The sequence below is a fragment of the Gorilla gorilla genome, chromosome X (assembly GCF_029281585.2).
Source record: "Gorilla gorilla gorilla isolate KB3781 chromosome X, NHGRI_mGorGor1-v2.1_pri, whole genome shotgun sequence".
Taxonomy (NCBI): domain Eukaryota; kingdom Metazoa; phylum Chordata; class Mammalia; order Primates; family Hominidae; genus Gorilla; species Gorilla gorilla.
Window position 1 is genome coordinate 88041436 of NC_073247.2, and position 20404 is coordinate 88061839.

General features: G+C 36.4%; 1 pseudogene; it reads right to left on the reverse strand.

Annotated features, from left to right (window-relative positions):
• Nucleotides 1-10501: 10501 nt before the first annotated feature.
• On the reverse strand, nt 10502-11591 carry LOC101144989 (L-lactate dehydrogenase B chain-like; annotated as a pseudogene).
• Nucleotides 11592-20404: the final 8813 nt, after the last annotated feature.

Below are 20404 nucleotides of genomic sequence, written 5' to 3' on the forward strand. Positions count from 1 at the left end.
TTGGTTATTTAACATAATTCCAGAGTTCTTGAAGGCTTTGTTCATGTTTTCTTATTTTTTTTTTTTTGTCTTTGTTAGCTTGGGTTAATTTGAAGACCTTCTCTTTGAGCTCTAAATTTCTTTCTTCTACATGTTCAATTCTATTGCTGAGACTTTTCAGAGCATTTCGCATTTCTAAAAGTGTGTCCAAAGTTTCCTGAATTTTTTGTTGTTTTTGCTTTAAGCTATCTATTTCCTTTAATATTTCTCCATTCACTTCTTGTATTATTTTTTGGGTTTCCTTGCTTTGGGCTTTGCCTTTCTCTGGTGCCTCCCTGATTAAGTTAATAACTAACATACTCAGTTCTTTCTCAGGTAAATCAGGGATTTCTTCTTGGTTCGGATCCATTGCTGGTGAACTACTGTGACTTTTGGGGGTTGTTGATGAGCCTTGTTTTGTCATATTACCAGGGATGGTTTTCTCATTCCTTCTCATTTGGGTAGGCTCTATCAGAGGGAGGGTCTAAGGCTGAAGGCTTTTGTTCAGATTTTTTTGTCCCACAGGATGTTCCCTTGATGTAGTACTCTCCCCTCATTTCCTATGGATGTGGCTTCCTGTGCGTTAAACTGCAGTGATTGTTGTCTCTCTTCTGGGTCTAGCCACCCAGTAAGTTTACCCAGCTCTGGGCTGGTACTGTGGGTTGTCTGAACAGAGTCCTATGATGTGAACCATCTATGGGCCTCTCAGCTGTGGATACCAGGTCCTGTTCTAGTGGAGGTGGTGGAGGGTGCAATGGACTCCATAAGGATCATTAGCTTTGGTAATTTAATGCTCTATTTTTGAAGTGGTTGGCCTCCTGCCAGGAGGTGGGACTTTACAGAAAACATCAGCTGTAATAGTGTGGAGAGGAACCAGTGGTGGGTGGGGCCCTAGAGCTCCCAAGATTATATGCCCTTTGTCTTCAGCTACTAGGGTGGATAGAAAAGGACCATCAGGTGGGGGTAGGGCTAGTCACGTCTGAGCTCAGACTCTCCTTGGGTGGGTCTTGCTGTGGCTGCTGTGGGGAATGAGGTTGAGATTTGCAGGTCACTGTAGTTGTGTACCTAGGAGGATTATGGCTATCTCTGCTGAGTCATAGAGGTTGTCAGGGAAGTGGGAGAAAGCCGGTAGTCACAGGCCTCACCAAGCTCCCACTCAAACTGAAGGGCTGGCCTCTCTCCCACCATACCCCCCACAACAGCCCTGAGTCTTTTTCTAGGTGGAGGGTTAGACGGGGTTGAAAACTTTCCTGGGCTTTCCACCTCCCAGCAGGGAAAGAAAAGGGCTTTAGTTCTTCCCCAGCCTGTGAAGTCTGTAAGCCAGATTCACGCCCTCCCCTGAGTTCTGGCCAGGAGGCTTCTCACCTGGTTCAGATTGTTACAAAGTTTAGGTAGAGAATTCCTTCTGCCTGTGGAATTTTACCCCCTGCTCATCTGGACACCCTCCTGATGGATCCCTATGGTGCCAGGCAGGAATGGGCTGCTTGGGGAACCCGTGAGCTCCCATGGCCTTTTCACTGCTTCCTCTACCCCTGTATTTCGCTTGGTTCAGCTCTCTAACTTGATTTGGCTCCAGGTAAAGTCGGAAACTTCTCCTGCAAACAGACCTTCAGCTTCTTCAGTGGGTGTGTGCATTTGGGAGAGGAGGGTCTCCCTTTCCCACTTCCACAATTAGGGCACTCACAGTATTTGGGGTGTCTCCTGGGTCCTGTAGGGGCAGTCTGCTTCCTTCAGAGGTTCTGTTTGTCCTCTCAGGATTGCTGGTTTGTTCTTTTAGTCGATCTGGAGCTAAAATTCACAATACAAGTCTCCACATGCTGCTCTGTCCACAGCTGCAACCTAGTTTTGCCTCCTATCCACCATGACCCACTCATGCATGTGTCTTTGTAATAGAACAATTTAAATCCCTTTGGGTATATACCCAGTAATGGAATTGCTGGGTCGAATGGTATTTCTGTCTTTAGATCTTTTAGAAATCGCCACACTGTCTTTCACAGTGTTTTCACTAACTGACATTTCCATCAACAATATATAAGCCTTCCTTTTTCTCCAAAACCTCGCCAGCCTCCTTTATTTTTTGACTTTTTGATAATAACCATTCTGACTGGTGTGAGATGGTAACTCGTTGTTTAGATTTGAATTTCTCTAATGATTAGCAATATTAAGCTTTGTATTATATGATTGTTGGCTGCATGCATGTCTTCTTTTGAACATCGTCTCTCTATATTAGTTTTTTTATGAGGTTGTTTGTTTTACTGTTGTAAATTTGTTTAAGTTTCTTATATATGCTGCATATTAAACTTTTGTTTAATCCATTGTCTGCAAAAATTTGTATCTAATTCTATGGCTTTGAGTGAATTTCTTAGTTTTGATTTCTAATTTGATTGCACTGTCCTTGAGAGATTGTATGTTATGATTTCATTTTTTTGGCATTTGCTGAGGAGTGTTTTACTCCCAATTATGTAATCAATTTTAGAGTATGTGCCATGTGTCAATCAGAAAAAATGCATATTCTTTTGTTTTTGAGTGGAGAATGCTGTAGCTATCTATCAGGACTTTTTGATCCAGTGCTGAGTTCAAGTCCTAAATATCTTTGTGAATTTTCTGTCCTGGTGATCTAATATTGTCAGTGAAGTGTTAAAGTCTCCCACTATTATTGTGTGAGAATCTAAGTATTCCTGGGGGTCTTCAAGAACTTGCTTTATGAATCTAGCTGCTCCTGTGTGATAAATGTTTAATCCAACAGCTCCAGAATGCACATTTTTATCTTCAGCACATGAATCATTCTCAAAAAAGACCTTATGTCAGGTCACAAAACAAGTCTTAAAACATTCAGAAGCATTGAAATAATATCAAGCGTCTTCTCTGACCACAATAAAGGAAAACCAGAAATTAATAAGAATAGGAATTTTGGTAACTATATAAATGCCTGGAAATTAAACTGTATACTTCTGAATGATCAGTGGGTCACTGAAGAAATTAAGAAGGAAATTGAAAATTGTTTTGAAACAAATGATAATGAAAACACAACATATCAAAACCTATGGTGTACAGCCAAAGCAGTACTAAGGGAAATTAATAGCTATAAGTGCCTACATCAAAAAAGAAGAAAAATCTCAAATAAACAATATAATGATAAAACATAAAGAACTAAAAGTAAGAGCAAACCATATCAAAATTAGTAGAAGGAAAAAATGTAGACCAAAGAAGAAATAAATATAATTGAAATGGAGAGAAGAATAGAAAATATGAATACAACAAAAAATTGTTTTTGAAATGTTAAAAAAATTGGCAAACCTTTGGTGAGGCTAAGAACTAAAGCAGAGAATATGCAAATAAATACAATCAAAAATGAAAAAAGAGACATTACAACAGATACTTCACAAATTCAATGGATTATTAGTGCCTACTATGAGCAACTATATGCCAATAAGTTGGAAAATCTAAAAGAAATGAACAGTTTCCTAGACACATACAACCTATAAAGATTGAACCAGAAATAAATCTATAACTTGAACAGATTTATAAGAAGGAATGAAATCAAAGCTGTAACAAAAAGTTTCCCAGTGAAGAAAAGCCTGGGAAAAGATGGCTTTACTGCTGAATTTTTCCAAACATTTAAGTAAAAATTAAAAACTAATACCAATCCTACTCAAACTATTTGGAAAAATAGAGGAGGAAATATTTCCAAATCTCTTCTATGGGACCAGTTTTACTCTGATACCAAAACCAGAAAAAGACACATCAGAAAAAAGAAAACTATAGGCTAATGTTACTGATGAATATTGGTGCAAAGATCCTCAACAAATACTAGCAAACTGAATTCAACAGCATATTATTAAGAGCATTCATTATGACCAAGTGAGATTTATCCCTGGTATGCAAGGATCATTCAACATATGCAAACCAATTAATGTGATATATCATATCAACAGAATGAAGTATAAAAACCATATGATTATTTCAATTGATACTGAAAATACATTTGATAAAACGCAACATCCATTCATAGTAATAAAAAAAAAACCCTCAAAAACTGGGAGTGGAAGAAACATACCTCAACACAACAAAAGACATACATTACAGGCTGACAGTTAGTATAATACTAAATAAAGAAAAACTGGAAGCCTTTTTCCAAGATCTGGAACAAGCCAAGAATGCCCATCTTCATCACTGTTATTTAACATAGTACTGGAAGCTCTAGCTAGAACAATGAGTCAACAGAAAAAATAAAGGACATCCAAATTAGAATAAAAGAAGTCAAGTTATTTTTGTTTGCAGATAATATTATCTTATATATGAAAAACCCTGAAGATTTTACTAATAAACATTGGAATAAATAAACCAATTCAGTAAAGTTGCAGTATACAACATCAACATACAAAAATCTGTAGCATTTCTACATGCCAACAGTGAACAATCTAAAAACAATTTAAAAAGTAATTCCGTTTACAATAGCCATACATAAAACTAAATACCCAGAAATTAAGCAAAGTAGTGAAAGATGCTGTAATGAAAAGTATAAAACACTGATAAGAGAAATTGAAGAGGACAGAAAAAATAAAAAATTCTATGTTCATGGATAGAAAGAATTAATATTGTTAAAATGTCCACACTTCTCAAAGCAATCTACAGATTCAATGTATTTTCTATCCAAATATTGCAATTGCTTCTAAGTGCAAAAACATCAATTACTTTTGCACCAACCTAATATCAACTATATTCTTCACGTAAATAGAAAAGCTACTATAAAATTTTTATGAAATCATTAAAAATCCAGAATTGTCAATGTTATCCTAAGCAAAAAGAATAAAATGGGAAGAGTCACATTATCTAACTTCAAATTATATTACAGAGCTACAGTAACCAAAATAGCATGATCCTGCCATAAAAACAGACACATAAAACAATGCAACAGAATACAGAACTCAGAAACAATTCGATGCATTTTTAGTGACTTCATTTTCAAGAAAGGTGCCAATAGCATACACTGGGGAAAAGACAATCTCTTCAATAAATAGTGCTGCAAAAACTGAATATCTATATGCAGAATGAAAAACCAAACACCTATGTCTCACCATATACAAAAATCAAATCAAAATGGATTTAAGTTTAAGACCTCAAAATGTGAAAAATTAGTATAAGAAAACCTTAGGGAAAGTTTCCAGGGCAAAGGTAGGGAAAAAATTTCTCAAGCAACACCCCACAAGCACAGTGAACCAAAACAGGAATTGATAAATAAGATTTTACCAAGCTAAATAACTTCTGCACAATAAATGATACAGTCAACAAAATGCAGAGACAACTTAAGATTGGAGGAAAATATTTTGAAACTACTCATGTGACAAGGAATTAACAACCACAATATATAAGAAGCTCAAACAACTCTATAGAAAAAATCTAATAATCCAGTTTAGAAAATGGGCAAAAGATTTGAATAGACATTTATCAAAAGAAGACATACAAATGCCAAACAGACATATGAAAAGTTGCTCAACATCGTTGATCATTGGAGAACTGCAAATTAAAACTGCAATGAGTTATCACCTCACTCCAGTCAAAGTGCCTTATATTCAAAAGGAGACAATAACAAAGGCTGGTGAGAATGTGGAGAAAAGGGCACCTTTGTACACTGCTGGTGGGAGTGTAAATTAATACAACCACTGTGGAAGACAGTTTGAAGTTTCCCCCCAAAACTAAAATTAAACTACCATATGATACAGCAATCCCACTGCTGGGTATATACCCAAAAGAAAGGAAATCAGTATATTGAAGAGATATCTGGAGAAGTGGGGCCATGATGGTTGACTTGAAATAGCAGAGATCAGAGACTCCCATCAATAAGAACTAAAACAGTGTGTGAATCCTGTACCAGCAACCGAGGTATCCAGGTTCTGTCATCAGGACTGACTAGATGGCTGGGATGACCCACAGAGAGGAAGAAAGAGCATTGTGGTGTGGTGGCACTTCTAAGAGCCACATGGGGCAAAGAAGCCCCCAACCCCCAGCCAAGGGAGGCAGTGAGTGAGTGTGCTACCCAGACTGGGAAACTGTGCTTTTGCAAAGTTTCTGTGCAAAAGAACTGTACAACCCATGGAATTAAAGATCCTACTCATGAGCCCATGCCACTGGGGCCTAGGGTCCCAACAAAGGAGCTGTGCAGATTCTCAACAGCCACTCAGCTAGAATCTGCTTAAGCCTGGTGAGTTCCTTGGCAGAGGGGTGGTCATCATCACAGCTGTTGCTGCCTGCTGTCTAAGCCATCTGAGTTCCTTGGGGGAAGGGTGGCAGCCAACACTGGGGCTGCTAGCTGCCTAACACACTAAGCTTCTAGAACTGGGGAAGAGCAGCAGCCATCTCTATAGCTCCAGGTAACACTTTTACCCTGCTAGAGCCAGGGGTGCTTGATGGCCAGGTCCCAAGACGTATTCCCCACAGCCCAACACACCAGCTGTGGAAGACTGCAGTCAGAGTGCCTCTTCAGGTCTGAACCTGAGCAATCCCTCCTCGCTGGGTGGGGCCTCTTAACACTGCTTTAGCTGTGTCCGAGAGATTCTGGTACATTGTCTCTTTGTTCTCATTGATTTCAAATAACTTCTTGATTTCTGCCTAAATTTTATTATTTACCCAGGAGTCATTCAAGAGCAGATTGTTCAATTTCCATGTAGTTGTGTGGTTTTGAGTGAGTTTCTTAATCCTGAGTTCTAATTAGATTTCACTGTGGTCTGAGAGACTGTTTGTTATGATTTCAGTTCTTTTGCATTTGCTGAGGAGGAGTTTACTTCAATTATGGGGTCTATTATAGAATAAATGCCATGCATGCAACACTGAGAAGAATGTATATTATATTGATTTTGGGTGGAGAATACTGTAGATATCTATTAGGTCCACTTGACCCAGATCTGAGTTCAAGTCCTGAATATTCTTGCTAATTTTCTGTCTCATTGATCTGTCTAGTATTGACAGTGGAGTGTTAAAGTCTTCCACTATTGTTGTGTAGGAGTCCAAGTCTCTTTGTAGGTCTCTAAGAACTTGTTTTATGAATCTGAGTGCTCATGTGTTGGGTGCATATACATTTAGGATAGTTAGCTGTTCTTGTTGAATTGATTCCTTTACCATTATGTAATACCCTTCCTTGTCTTATTTGATCTTTGTTGGTTTAAAGTGTCTTTTGTCAGAAACCAGGATTGTAACTCCTGCTTTTTTCCACTCTCCATTTGCTTGGTAAATTTTCCTCCATTCCTTTATTTTCAGCCTATGTGTGTCTTTGCACATGAGATGGGTCTCCTGAGTACAGCACACTGATGGGTCTTGGCTCTTTATCCAACTTGCCAGTCTATGTCTTTTATTTGGGATATTTAGCCCATTTACTTTTAAGGTTAATATTTTTATGTGTGAATTTTATCTTGTCATTATGATACTAGCTGGTTATTTTTCACACTAGTTGATGCAGTTTCTTCATAGTTTTATTGGTCTTTATAATTTAATGTGTTTTTGCAGTTGTTGGTACCAGTATTTCCTTTCCATATTTAGTGATTCTTTCAGGAGCTCTTGCAAGACACACCTGCTGGTGACAAAAATCCCTGAGTAGTATTCCATCATATATGTATACCACAGTTTCCTTATCCAAAGTTAAGACAAAAGAAAGAATAAAAAGCACAAAGTAACCTATAAAGAAAAGTCTATCAGATTAACAGCAGATTTCTCAGCAGAAAGCCTACAAGCTATAAGAGATGGGGGGCTGGTGACTGTCAAGATGGCCAAATAGGACAACTCTGGTCTGCAGCTCCCAGCAAGATCAATGCAAAAGGTGGATGATTTCTGCATTTCCAACTGAGGTATCTGGCTAATCTCATTGGGACTGGTTAGACAGTGGGTGCAGCCCACAGAGGGTGAGCAGAAGCAGGCTGGGGTGTTGCCTCACCCGGGAAGCACAAGGGGTCAGGGAACTCCCTCCCCTAGCCAAGGGAAGCTGTGAGGGGCTGTGCCATGAGGGATAGTGCACTCTGGCCCCAGATACTATGCTTTTTCCACAGTCTTCACAACCCACAGACCAGGAGATTCCCTTAGGTGCCTATGCCACCAGGGTCCTGAGTTTTTAGCACAAAACTGGGCAGCCATTTGGACGGACACCAAACTACCTGCAAGAGTTTTTTTTCATACCCCAGTGGCGCCTGGAATGCCAGCAAGACAGACCTTTTTAGCCTTGTTAAAGAAATAAATGCCAGTCAAAATTTTATATCCTGCCAAACTAAGTTTCATAAATGAGGGTGAAAAAAGTATTTCCAAGGTAAGCAAATGCTAAAGGAATTTATCACCACTAGATCAGCCCTACAAGAAATATTCAAAGGAGTTAGAAGCATGAAAGCAAAAGGATGATACTCATAATCATAAAATCACATGTAAGTGCAAAATTCACATCCTATAAAGCAGTCACAAAATGGAGACTACAAATTAGCTAACTAAAAACACTATGACAAAAAGAAAACCTCACTGATACCAATATTAACTCTAAACACAACTGGTTTAAATGTTCCACTTAAAAGATATAGACTGGCAAACTGGATACAATGAAAAAGACTCAACCACCTTCTGCCTACAAGAGACACAGAAAATGGCTAAAGGCACCTACAGATTTAAAGTAAAGATGTGAGAAAAGATATATCACATACATGAAAAAAAGTAACTAGGAGCAGCTGTTCATATATCACATAAAACATAAAACAAACTGTAAATCAACAACAGTAAAAAAAGGACAAAGGAAAGCCTTGTATAATGATAAAGTGGTCAATAGAACAAGTATTCTAAATATGTATGCATTAAATACAATAGCACTCAGATTCATAAAACAACTACCACTAGGCTTAAAAAAAGAAATGAACAGCAATAAAATAATAGTGGGGGACTTTAGCACCACACTGACAACACTAGGCAGAGCATCAAGGCAGAAAATTAACAAAAAATTATAGTTAAACTAGACTGTTGACCAATTGGAACTAATAGACATTTACATCATTTACAGAACATTCTACCCAGCAACTGCAGAATACACTTTTTCTCATCTGCACATGGAACATCCTCCAAAATTGGTCCTATCCTTGGCCATAAAACAAGTCAATAAATTCAATAAAAAGCAAAATTCTATCAAGTATCATCTTGGACCACAATAAAATAAAATTAGAAACAATTCCGAGTGGAACTCTCAAAACTATACAAGTACACTGAAGCTAAACAACTTGTTCCTGAATAACTTTTGAGTAAACAACAAAATTAAGGCAGAAATAAAACAAGTTTTTAAAGTGAACGAAAATAGAGATACAACATAGCAAAACCTCTGGGATACAGCAAAAGTAGTGTTAAGAGGAAAGTTGACAGCGTTAAATGCCTACATCAAAGGCATAGAAAGATCTCAAATGAACAACTTAACATTGCACCTCAAGCAATTTGAGAAACAAGAACAAACTAAATACAAAGTTAGCTTAAGAAAAGAAGTTACAAAGATTATAGCAATAATAAACAAGACTGAGACCACAAAAACCGTGCAAATTATTAATAAAAATTTGTTCTTGGAAATAATAATGAAATTTATAGACCACTAGCTAGATTAACCAAGAAGAAAGAGAAGATTCAAATAAATATTAGAAGAAATAGTAGAGGTCACAATAGATTCCACAGAAATACAAAATGATCATCAGGGACTACTATGAACATTGCTATGTGCACAAACTAAAAAATCTAGAGGAAATAAATAAATTTCTGGAAACATAAAACCTACCAATATTGACCAGGAAGAAATAGAAAAAAATAAATTCATTGAGATAGTGAGTAGAAGGATTGTTACCAGAGGCTGGGAAGGGTAGGAGGGGGTTGGGGAGGATGTAGGGATAGTTAATGGGTACAAAAAAATAGAAAGAATGAATAAAACCTAGTATGTGATAGTACAACAGGGGGGCTACAGTCAATTATAATTGATATTCTTTGTATGTGTGTTCCTATCCAAATCTTATATTGAAATGTAATCCCCAGTGTTGAAGGTGGGACCTGGTGAGAGGTGATTTAATCATGGGGGTGGATTTCTCATGAATGGTTTAGCAGTATTCCCCCTTGGTACCCTCATAATAGTGAGTGAATTCTTGTGAGAGCTGGTCAATTTAAAGTGTATAGCACCTCTCCTCTCACTCTCTTGCTCCTGCTTTCACCATGTGATGTTACGGCTCTCCCTTTGCTTTCTGCCATGATGAGAAGCTTCCTGAGGCTTCCTCAGAAGCAGATGATGCTATGCTTTCTGTACAACCTGCAGAATCATGAGCCAATTAAACCTTCTTGCTTTCCCTTTTTTTTCAGAAGCACACTACAATAGTTAATTTTATTTGTTCAAGAACTCATACTGAAAGCATTAAACCAAGCATAGGCTTTGATTCTGTGAGCCCAAATTCACATGTTGAAGAAGATCAAAGCAAACTGGGATCCAGTAAATGGATGAAAACTAAAGGCTCAGAGTTAATCACATTGTAGTTTTTAAATTTCTACAACCTAGAGCTCAGTAGTCACAGGTCTTTTAGGTCCTTCTGGATGTCCCACGGGGTATCTGTACTTTTCTTGAACTGAGCAACCTCATCATCCTTTAGCTTCTGGTTGATAACGCTGGTTAATCCCCGGGCATTGAGGATATATGGAAGGCTCAGGAAGACTTCATTCTCGATGCCATACATCCCCTTTACCATTGATGACACGAGATGAATCCTGGATAGATTTTTCAACATGGATTCAATGAGACCAGCCACACTTAATCCAATAACCCAGTGGGTATATCCATTTAGCTTGATGACTTCATAGGCACTTTCAACCACCATCTTATGCACTTCTTTCCAATTTTCACTATCATTGTCAGTTCCTATTTCTGGATTCAATTCCTGGAGAGAAAAACCTGTCACATTCATGCCAATCCACACAGCCACACTTGAGTCACTATGTTCCCCCAAAATCCTTCCATGGCAGCTGCTGGGATGAATGCCAAATTTTTCAGCCATAAGGCAGTGAAATCTAGCAGAATCCGGATTACATCCACTTCCAATCACATGGTGTTTGAGTAATCCACTTATTTTCCAGGTGACATATGTAAGAATGTCCCCTAGGTTGGAAACCACAATTATGTGCAATCAGAAGTGTACTTGACAATTTGAGGAATAATGAATTTGAAGACATTAACATTTTTTCTGCAACAAATTGAGACGTCTCTCCCCCTCTTGCTGAAGGACTCCTGCAGTTACCACTACAATCTTATAACTGGCAGTCACAGAATAATCTTTATCCGCCACAATTTTAAGCGTCTGGAGAAATAAGCTCCCATGCTGCGGATCCATCATTTCTCCTTTAAGCTTATCTTCCAAAACATCCACAAAAGCAAATTCATCAGTCAGAGATTTTCCCAGAATGCTGATAGCATACGCCATACCAACTTGTCCAACACTCACTACAGTGATCTTATTGTTTTGGACTGTTGCCTCTTCTTCCGCAACTGGTACAATGAGTTTTTCCTTAAGAGTTGCTATTTTGCACAGGAGAGAGAAGGCTCTGGAAAGTGCTGTAACAGCGTGTGGAGGAGACAATGTCAGCTGTGTCAAAACCTTCTTTATAAATTACTCAGTCTCAGATATTTCTTTATAACCATGTGAGAACAGTCTAACACAATAATTTAATTGCACATTTTAGAATAACTAAAAAGAGTTATAATTGGATTGTTTGTAACACAAAAGATATATATTTCAGGGAATGGATACTCCATTTTCTATAATGTGATTATTATGCATTATGTGCCTGTACCAAAACATCTAATTTACTTCACAAATATATACACCTACTATGTACTCACAAAAATTAAAATAGATAATTAAAAATAGAAGCAGAAATCCTGAACAGGCCAATAATGAGCAATTAAATCAAATCAGTAGTAAAAGTTTTCAACAAAGAAGACCAGGACTGAACAGATTCATAGCCAAATTTTGCTGGATGTACATGCAAGCTCTAGTACCAATTCTACTAAAACTATTCAAAAATACCAAAGAGGAGAGATTTCTCCCTAACTCATACTACAAAGCCTGTATCACTCTGATACCAAATCAGGCAAACACACAATAACAAGAAAGAAAACTACAGACAAATATCCACAGTGAACATAAATGAAAAAATCCCGAGCAAAATACTAACAAGTCAATTCCAATAGCACATCAAAAAGATAATATATTGTGATCAAATAGATTTTCTCCCAGAGATGCAAAGATGGTTCAAGGCATACAAATCAATAAATCAATCACCACATAAACAGATTTAAAAATAAAAACCATATAATCATCTCAATAGATGCAGAAAATGGATTCCATGAAGTCCAACATTCCTTCACGATAAAAACACTAAAAAACCAAACTAGACATTGAAGAAACGTATCTCAAAATAATAAGAGCCTTATATTACAAACCCACAGCCAACATTATACTAAATGGAAAAAGTGGGGAGCATTTTCTCTCAGACTAGAACAAGATGAGGTTGTGCACTCTCACCACTCCTATTCAACATAGTTCTAGAAATCCTACAGAGCAATGAGACAAGTGAAAGCAATAAAAGGCATTCAAATAAGAACTTAAATCAAATTACCTGTTTTTACTGATGATATGATTTTATACCTAGAAAACTCTGAGGACTCCACCAAAAGGCTCTTAGAAGTGATAAAATCTACAGTCAAAATTTCAGAATAAAGAATCAGTGTACACAAATTAGTAGCATTTTCATACACCAATAACAATCAAGCTGAGAACCAAACTGAGAATGAAATTTTATTTACAATGGCCTTAAAAAAGCCAGAATACATTTAAGTAAGAAGGTAAAAAGTCTCTACAAGGAGAACTAGAAATCATTGATGAAGGAAATTGTAGATGATACAAATGGAAAAATGTCCCATACTCATCAATTAGAAGAATAAATATTATTAAAATGACCACACTGCCCAAAGCAATCTATGGATTCAATGCAGTTAATATCAATTTACTAATGACATTGTTCACAACTTTAGAATAAACAATTCTAAAGTTTATATGGAGCCGGGCACGGTGGATCATGCCTGTAGTCCCAGCACTTTGGGAGGCTCAGTCCAGTGGATCACTTGAGGCCAGGAGGTCAAGACCAGCCTGGTCAACAAGGTGAAACCCCATCCCTACTAAAAATCCAAATAAAATAAAATAAAATAGCCTGGCATGGTGGTGCGTGCCTGTAACCCCAGGTACTCTGGAGACTAAGGGAGGAGAATCACTTGAACTCAAAAGGCAGAGGTTGCACTGAGCCAAGATTATGCCACTGAATTCCAGCCTAGTCAACAGAATGAGACTGTCTCAAAATAAACAAACAAACAAACAAATAAATAAATAAATAAATAAATAAAGTTTATATGGGATCAAAAAAGAGTACAAATAGCCAAAGCAATCCTAAGCAAAACATACAAAGCTAGAGCCATTACATAGCCTGACATCAAATCATACTACAAGGTTATAGTAACTAAAACAGCATTGTACTAGTACCAAAATAGACACACAGATCAATGGAACAGAACAGAAAATCCTGAAATAAAGCCATGCACCTATGACCAACTGACCTTCAACAAAACCAGCATAAATTAGCAATAAAGAAAGAACTCCTTTTTCAATAATTGGTGCTGAATAAATTGGCCAGCCATATGCAGAAGAATAAATCTGGACCTTCACCTATCATGATATACAAAAATTAACTCAAAATGGATTAAAGACCTAAATGTAAAGCCTGAAACTATAAAAATTCCAGAAGAAAATCAAGAAGAAACTCTTCTGGTCATTGATTTAGGAAAATAATTTATAAATAAGACCTCAAAAGTGAATACAAAATAAAAACCCAAAATAGACAAAAGGGACCAAACTAAACTAAGAAGCTTCTGCACAGCAATAGAAATATTCAACAGAGTAAACAGACAACCTACAAAGTGGGAGAAAACATTTGCAAATTAATCCTCTGACAAAAATAATCTTCAAGGAACTCAAACAACTCAACAAGAAAAAACAAACAACTTCATTAAAAAGTGGACAAAGAACAAGAATGAGCATTTTTTTAAAAGACGACATACAAGCAGCTAAGAAACATGAAATAATGCACAACATCAGTAATAATCAGATAAATGCAAATTAAAACCACAATGAGAAACTAGTTTATACTAGTCAGAATTATTATTAAAAAATCAAAAACAATAGATGTTGGCACGGGTGTGGAGAAACACAGATGTTTATGCACTGTTGGTGGGAATGTAAGTTAGCACAAGCCTCGTGTAAAACAGTGTGAAACTATTTCAAAGAACTGAAAATAGAACTACCATTCTACCCAGCAATCTAACTACTATCTACCCAAAGGAAAATAAGTTATTGTATAAAAAACAAATCTGCACTCATATGTTTACTCTGTTCATAGTAGCAAAGTCATGAGATTAACCTCATTGTCTTCACTGGTTAATTGAATAAATATAATGTGATATACATACACAATGGAATACTGTGCAGCCATAAAAGAATAAAATCTTGTTCTTTGCCAGAATATGGATGGAGCTGGAGGCCATTGTCCTAAGTGAAATAACTCAGAAACAAAAAATGAAACACTGCAGGTTCTCACTTATTAGTTGGAGATAAACAATGGGAACACATAGACACAAAGATGAATGTTATGAACACTGGGGGCTCCAAACAAGGGGAGGGGGAGAGGAGTGTGAGTGTTGTAAAAATATCTATTGGGTACAATGTTCACTGTTTGAATGATGGGTACACCAGAAGCCCAAACCTTGCCATTATGCACTATATTCATGTAAGAAACCTACATATGTACCCCTTGAAAATAAAGTTAAAATGCATATTCTATTTCAGTTGTGCATAAAATGAGTGAAAAAAATATAAGGAAAGAGGATAAATATTTTATTTCTAGTGTGCTTCCCTCCACCAAAAATGATGAATGATAACAAGTGTTGTCAAGGATATGAAAAACAGGGTACACTTGTACCTAATTGGTAAAAATCTAAACTAGTAAAACTATTTTAAAAATTGTATGGAGCTTTCTCAGAAAGATAAAAATAGAATTACCATATGATCCAGTAATCCCACCCCCTGGTATTTACTCCAAAGGGTTGGAATCTGTATGTTGAAAAGAAGTCTGCATTTTCATGTTCATTGCAGCATTGTTCGTAATAGCCAAGTTATAGAACAAACCTTAGTGTCTATCAACAGATGAATGTTGGCATGGATGTGGAGAAACAGGGATGCTTATGCACTGTTGGTGGGAATAAAGAAAGATATGAAGATGAATGAAGAAAGATAAAGTGGTATATATAGGCATGTTTTATTTAATTCCACTTCACAGTTATTGCCTTTTTTTTTTTTTTGCAAATTGAAGGTTTGTGGCAATCCTGCATCAACCAAATTTATCAGTGCCATTTTTCCAACAACATGTGTTCACATAACGTTTTTGTCATATTTTGGTAATTCTCATAATATTTTAAGTCTTTTCATTTTATTATATTTTTCATGGTGATCTGTGATTAGTGATCTTACTATTGAAATTGTTTTGAGAGGCTAATTATGCCCATATAAGACAGTGACCTTAATAAATATACGTGTATATTTTGACTGATCTACTTTCTGGCTATTCCTCTATCTATCTCTCTCCCTCTCCTCAGGCCTCCTTATTTCCTGAGACATAACAATATTAAAATTAGGTTAATTAAAAGCCAAAAGAACAAAGATGCAGTCATCACACTACCTGACTTCAAACTATACTACAAGGCTATGGTAACCAAAACAGCATGGTACTGGTACCAAAACAGAGATATAGACCAATGGAACAGAACAGAGCCCTCAGAAATAATACCACACATCTACAACCATCTGATCTTTGACAAACTTGACAAAAACAAGAAATGGAGAAGCGATTCCCTATTTAATAAATGTTGCTGGGAAAACTGGCTAGCCATATGCAGAAAGCTGAAACTGGAACCCTTCCTTACACCTTACACAAAAATGAATTCAAGATGGATTAAAGACTTAATTTTAGACCTAAAACCATAAAAACCATAGAAGAAAACCTAGGCAATACCACTCAGGACATAGGCATGGGGAAGGACTTCATGTCTAAAACACCAAAAGCAATGGCAACAAAAGCCAAAATTGACAAATGGGATCTAATTCAACTAAAGAGCTTCTGTACAGCAAAAGAAACTAACATCAGAGTGAACAGGCAACCTATAGAATGGGAGAAAATTTTTGCAATCTACTCATCTGACACAGGGCTAATATCCAGAATCTACAATGAACTCAAACAAATTTACAAGAAAAAAATCAAACTACCCCATCAAAAAGTAGGAAAAGGATATGAACAGATACTTCTCAAAAGAAGACATTTATGCAGCCAACAGACACATGAAAAAGTGCTCATCATCACTGGTCATCAGAGAAATGCACATCAAAACCTCAATGAGATACCATCTCACACCAGTTAGAATGGAGATCATTAAAAATTCAGGAAACAACAGGTGCTGGAGAAGATGTAGAGAAATAGGAACACTTTTACACTGTTGGTGGGACTGTTAACCAGTTCAACCATTGTGGAAGACAGTGTGGCGATTCCTCAAGGATCTAGAACTAGAAATACCATTTGACCCAGCAGTCCCATTACTGGGTATATACCCAAAGGATTACAAATCATGCTGCTATAAAGACACATGCACACGTATGTTTATTGTGGCATTATTCACACGTATGTTTATTGTGGCATTATTCACAATAGCAAAGACTTGGGACCAACCCAAATGCCCATCAATGATAGACTGGATTAAGAAAATGTGGCACATATACACCATGGAATACTATGCAGCCATAAAAAATGATGAGTTCATGTCCTTTGTAGGGACATGGGTGAAGCTGGAAACCATCATTCTCAGCAAACTATCACAAGGACAAAAAACCAAACACCGCATGTTCTCACTCATAGTTGGGAATTGAACAATGAGAACACTTGGACACAAGAAGGGGAACATCACACACCGGGGCATGTTGTGGAGTTGGGGGAGCTGGGAGGGATAGCATTAGGAGATATACCTAATGTAAATGACGAGTTAATGAGTGTAACACACAAACATGTCACATGTATACATATGTAACAAACCTACACGTTGTGCACATGTACCCTAGAACTTAAAATATAATAAAAACTAATGATAATAATAATTTTAAAAAATTAGGTTAATTAATAAGCCTACAATGACCTCTAAGTGTTGAAGTCAAAGAAAGAGTTGCATGTCTCTTAATTTAAATCGAAAGGTAGAAGAGACAAAGTTTTATGAGTAATAAATATCAAAACCCAAAACACGTCAAAAGCTAGGCCTCTGGCACCAAGCAGCCATGCTGTGAATGCAAAGGAATGGTTCCTGAAGGAAATTTAAAATGCTACTCCAGTGAACACATGAATGAAAAGAAGGTAAAACAGCTTTATTGCTGATATGGACAAAGTTTTAGTGATCTGGATAGAAAATCAAATCAGTTCCTACACTCTTTCAAGCTAAAACCTAATCCTGAACAACACCCTGACTCACTTAAATTCTATGAAGGCTGAGATAGGTGATGAAGCTGAAGAAGAAAACTTTGAATCTAGCAGAGATTGGTTCATAAGGTTGAAGGAAAGAAGCCATCTCCACAACATAGAAGGATATGTGAACCAGCAAATATTGATGTAAAAGTTGCAGCAAATTATTTAGAAGATTTAACTAAGATAATTGACAAAGGTGGCTACAGTAAACATTTTATTTTTAATGCAGGTTAAACAGCCTTATATTGGAAGAAGATGACATATATAATAGAATATTCATAACAGAGAGAAGTTAATGCCTGGCTTCAAAGCTTCAAAGGACAGGCTGATTCTCTTGTTAGAGGCTAATCCAGCTTGTGACTTAAAGGTAGAGACAATGCTTATTTACCTGTCTGAAAATCCTAGAGCCTTTAAGAATTACCCTGAGTCTACTCTACTGTGCTTTATCAATGGAACAACAAAGTCAATATTAAAGCACATCTATTTACAGTATGGTTTACTGAATACTTTAAGCCCATTGCTGAGACCTACTGCTCAGAAAGAAAGATTTCTTTCAAAATATTACTTCTCATTGATAATGCACCTGGTTAGCCAAATGTGCTGATTGAGATGTAGAAGGATATTAATGTTGTTTTCATGCCTGGTAACACAACATTCATTTTATTCCCCATGGGTCTAAAAGTACATTTGACTTTCAAGTCTTATTCATTAAGAAATATATTTAGTAAGGCTATAGCTGCCATATATAGTGATTCCTTTGATGAACCTGAGCAAAGTAAACTAAAAACCTTCTTGAAAGGATTCACCATTCTACATGCCATTAAAACTTTAATATTTCATGGAAGGAGGTCAAAATATCAGCATTGACAAGAGTTTGGAAGATATTAATTTCAATCCTCATGAATGATTTAGAGGAGTTCAAGACTTTAGTGGAGTAAGAAACTGTAGATATGGTGGAAATAGCAAGAGAACTAGTATTAAATGTGGATCTAGAAGATGTGACTGAATTGCTGCAATCTCATAGTAAAACTCAAATAGATAAAGAGTTGCTTTTTATGGATCAGCAAAAAAAGTGATTTCTTGAGATGGTATCTATTTCTGATGAAGATACTGTGAACATGGTTGAAATGACTATAAAAGATTTGGAATATTACATAGACTTAATTGATAATAAAGTGTGAGAAGTTGAGAAGATTAACTAATTTTGAAAGAAGCTCTACAGTAAATAAAATGCTATCAAATACCAAGGCATGTTACAGAGAAATGTTTTGTGAATGGTCAATCAATGCAGCAAAATTCGTGTTTGTCTTTTGTAAGTAATTGTCACAAGCACTCAAACCTTTAGCAATTTTCACCCTAATCAGTAAGCAGCCATCAACATTGAGGCAGAATCTTCCATCATTAAAAAATATGATTTCCTGAAAGCTCATAAGTTTTTAGCAATAAAATATTTTAGAATTAAGGTATATACATTGTACTTTAGACATAATGCTATTGCACACACAGATGGTCTACAGTATAATGTAAACATAACTTTTATATGCACTGGAAAACCAAAAACTTTGTGTAATTTGTTTTATTGTAATATTTGCTTTTTTGCTGTGGTCTGGAACCAAACCTGCAATATCTATGAGGTCTGCCTGTATGCACAATGAAATACTATTCAGCCTTAACAAACAAAAAAAAATTGTCAATTTTGACTATGTGAATGAAATTGGAGAACATTATGCCAAATGAAATAAGCTAAGCACAGAGAGACAAATATCACAGTACTTAATGTGGAATCTAAAACAATCCAACTCAAAGAATCAGATAGTAAAATTGTGATTATCAGAGGCCTGGAAACTGGGAGAAATAAAGAAATTATGGTTAAGAGGTGCAAAACCTCAATTAAATAGAAGGAATAAGTGTTGCGCTTTTTTTTTTACATTCCAGTATATTGCATACCATGTAGAATATAGTAGATAATAATGTACATTTTAAAATAGCTAAGAAAGCTTCAAATGTTCTCACCACAAAAATAAGTATTTGAGGTGATAGATATGTTAGCCTTATTCAATTATTACACATTATATTCATAGATTATAACCTCATTTTGTACCACATAAACATATACAACTATAATTTGTCAATTTAAAATTAAAAATAAAAATTGAAAATTATTTATTAACAAATAATATACAACTACCACACAACCCAGACACTTTATTTTTGAGTATTTACTGAGAGAAATGAAATATCAATAAATAGACTTGTAAGACTGGCGTGGTGGCTCATGCCTGTAATCCCAGCACTTTGGGAGGCCGAGGTGGGCGGATCACCCGAGTTCATGAGTTCTAGACCAGCCTGGCCAACACGGTGAAACACTGTCTCGACTAAAAATACAGAATTTACCTGGGCATTGTGGTGGGTGCCTGTAATCCCAACTACTCAGGAAGCAGAGGCAGGAGAATTGCTTAAACCTGGAAGGCGGAAGTGGCAGTGAGCCAAGATTGTGCCATTGCACTCCAGCCTTGGTGAGAAAAAGTGAAACTCCATCTTAAACTAAACTAAACTAAAATAAAATAAAATAAAGGCTTGTACATGATTATTCATTGTAACCTTATGTATAAAAATAAAAAGCTAGAACAACACGAATTTTTATCAAAAGGTGAATTGATAAATGAATTATCATATGTTCATATAATGGAATGCTACTCAGCAATAAAAAGGAGCCAAGTATTGATACACACAACAACACAGATGACTC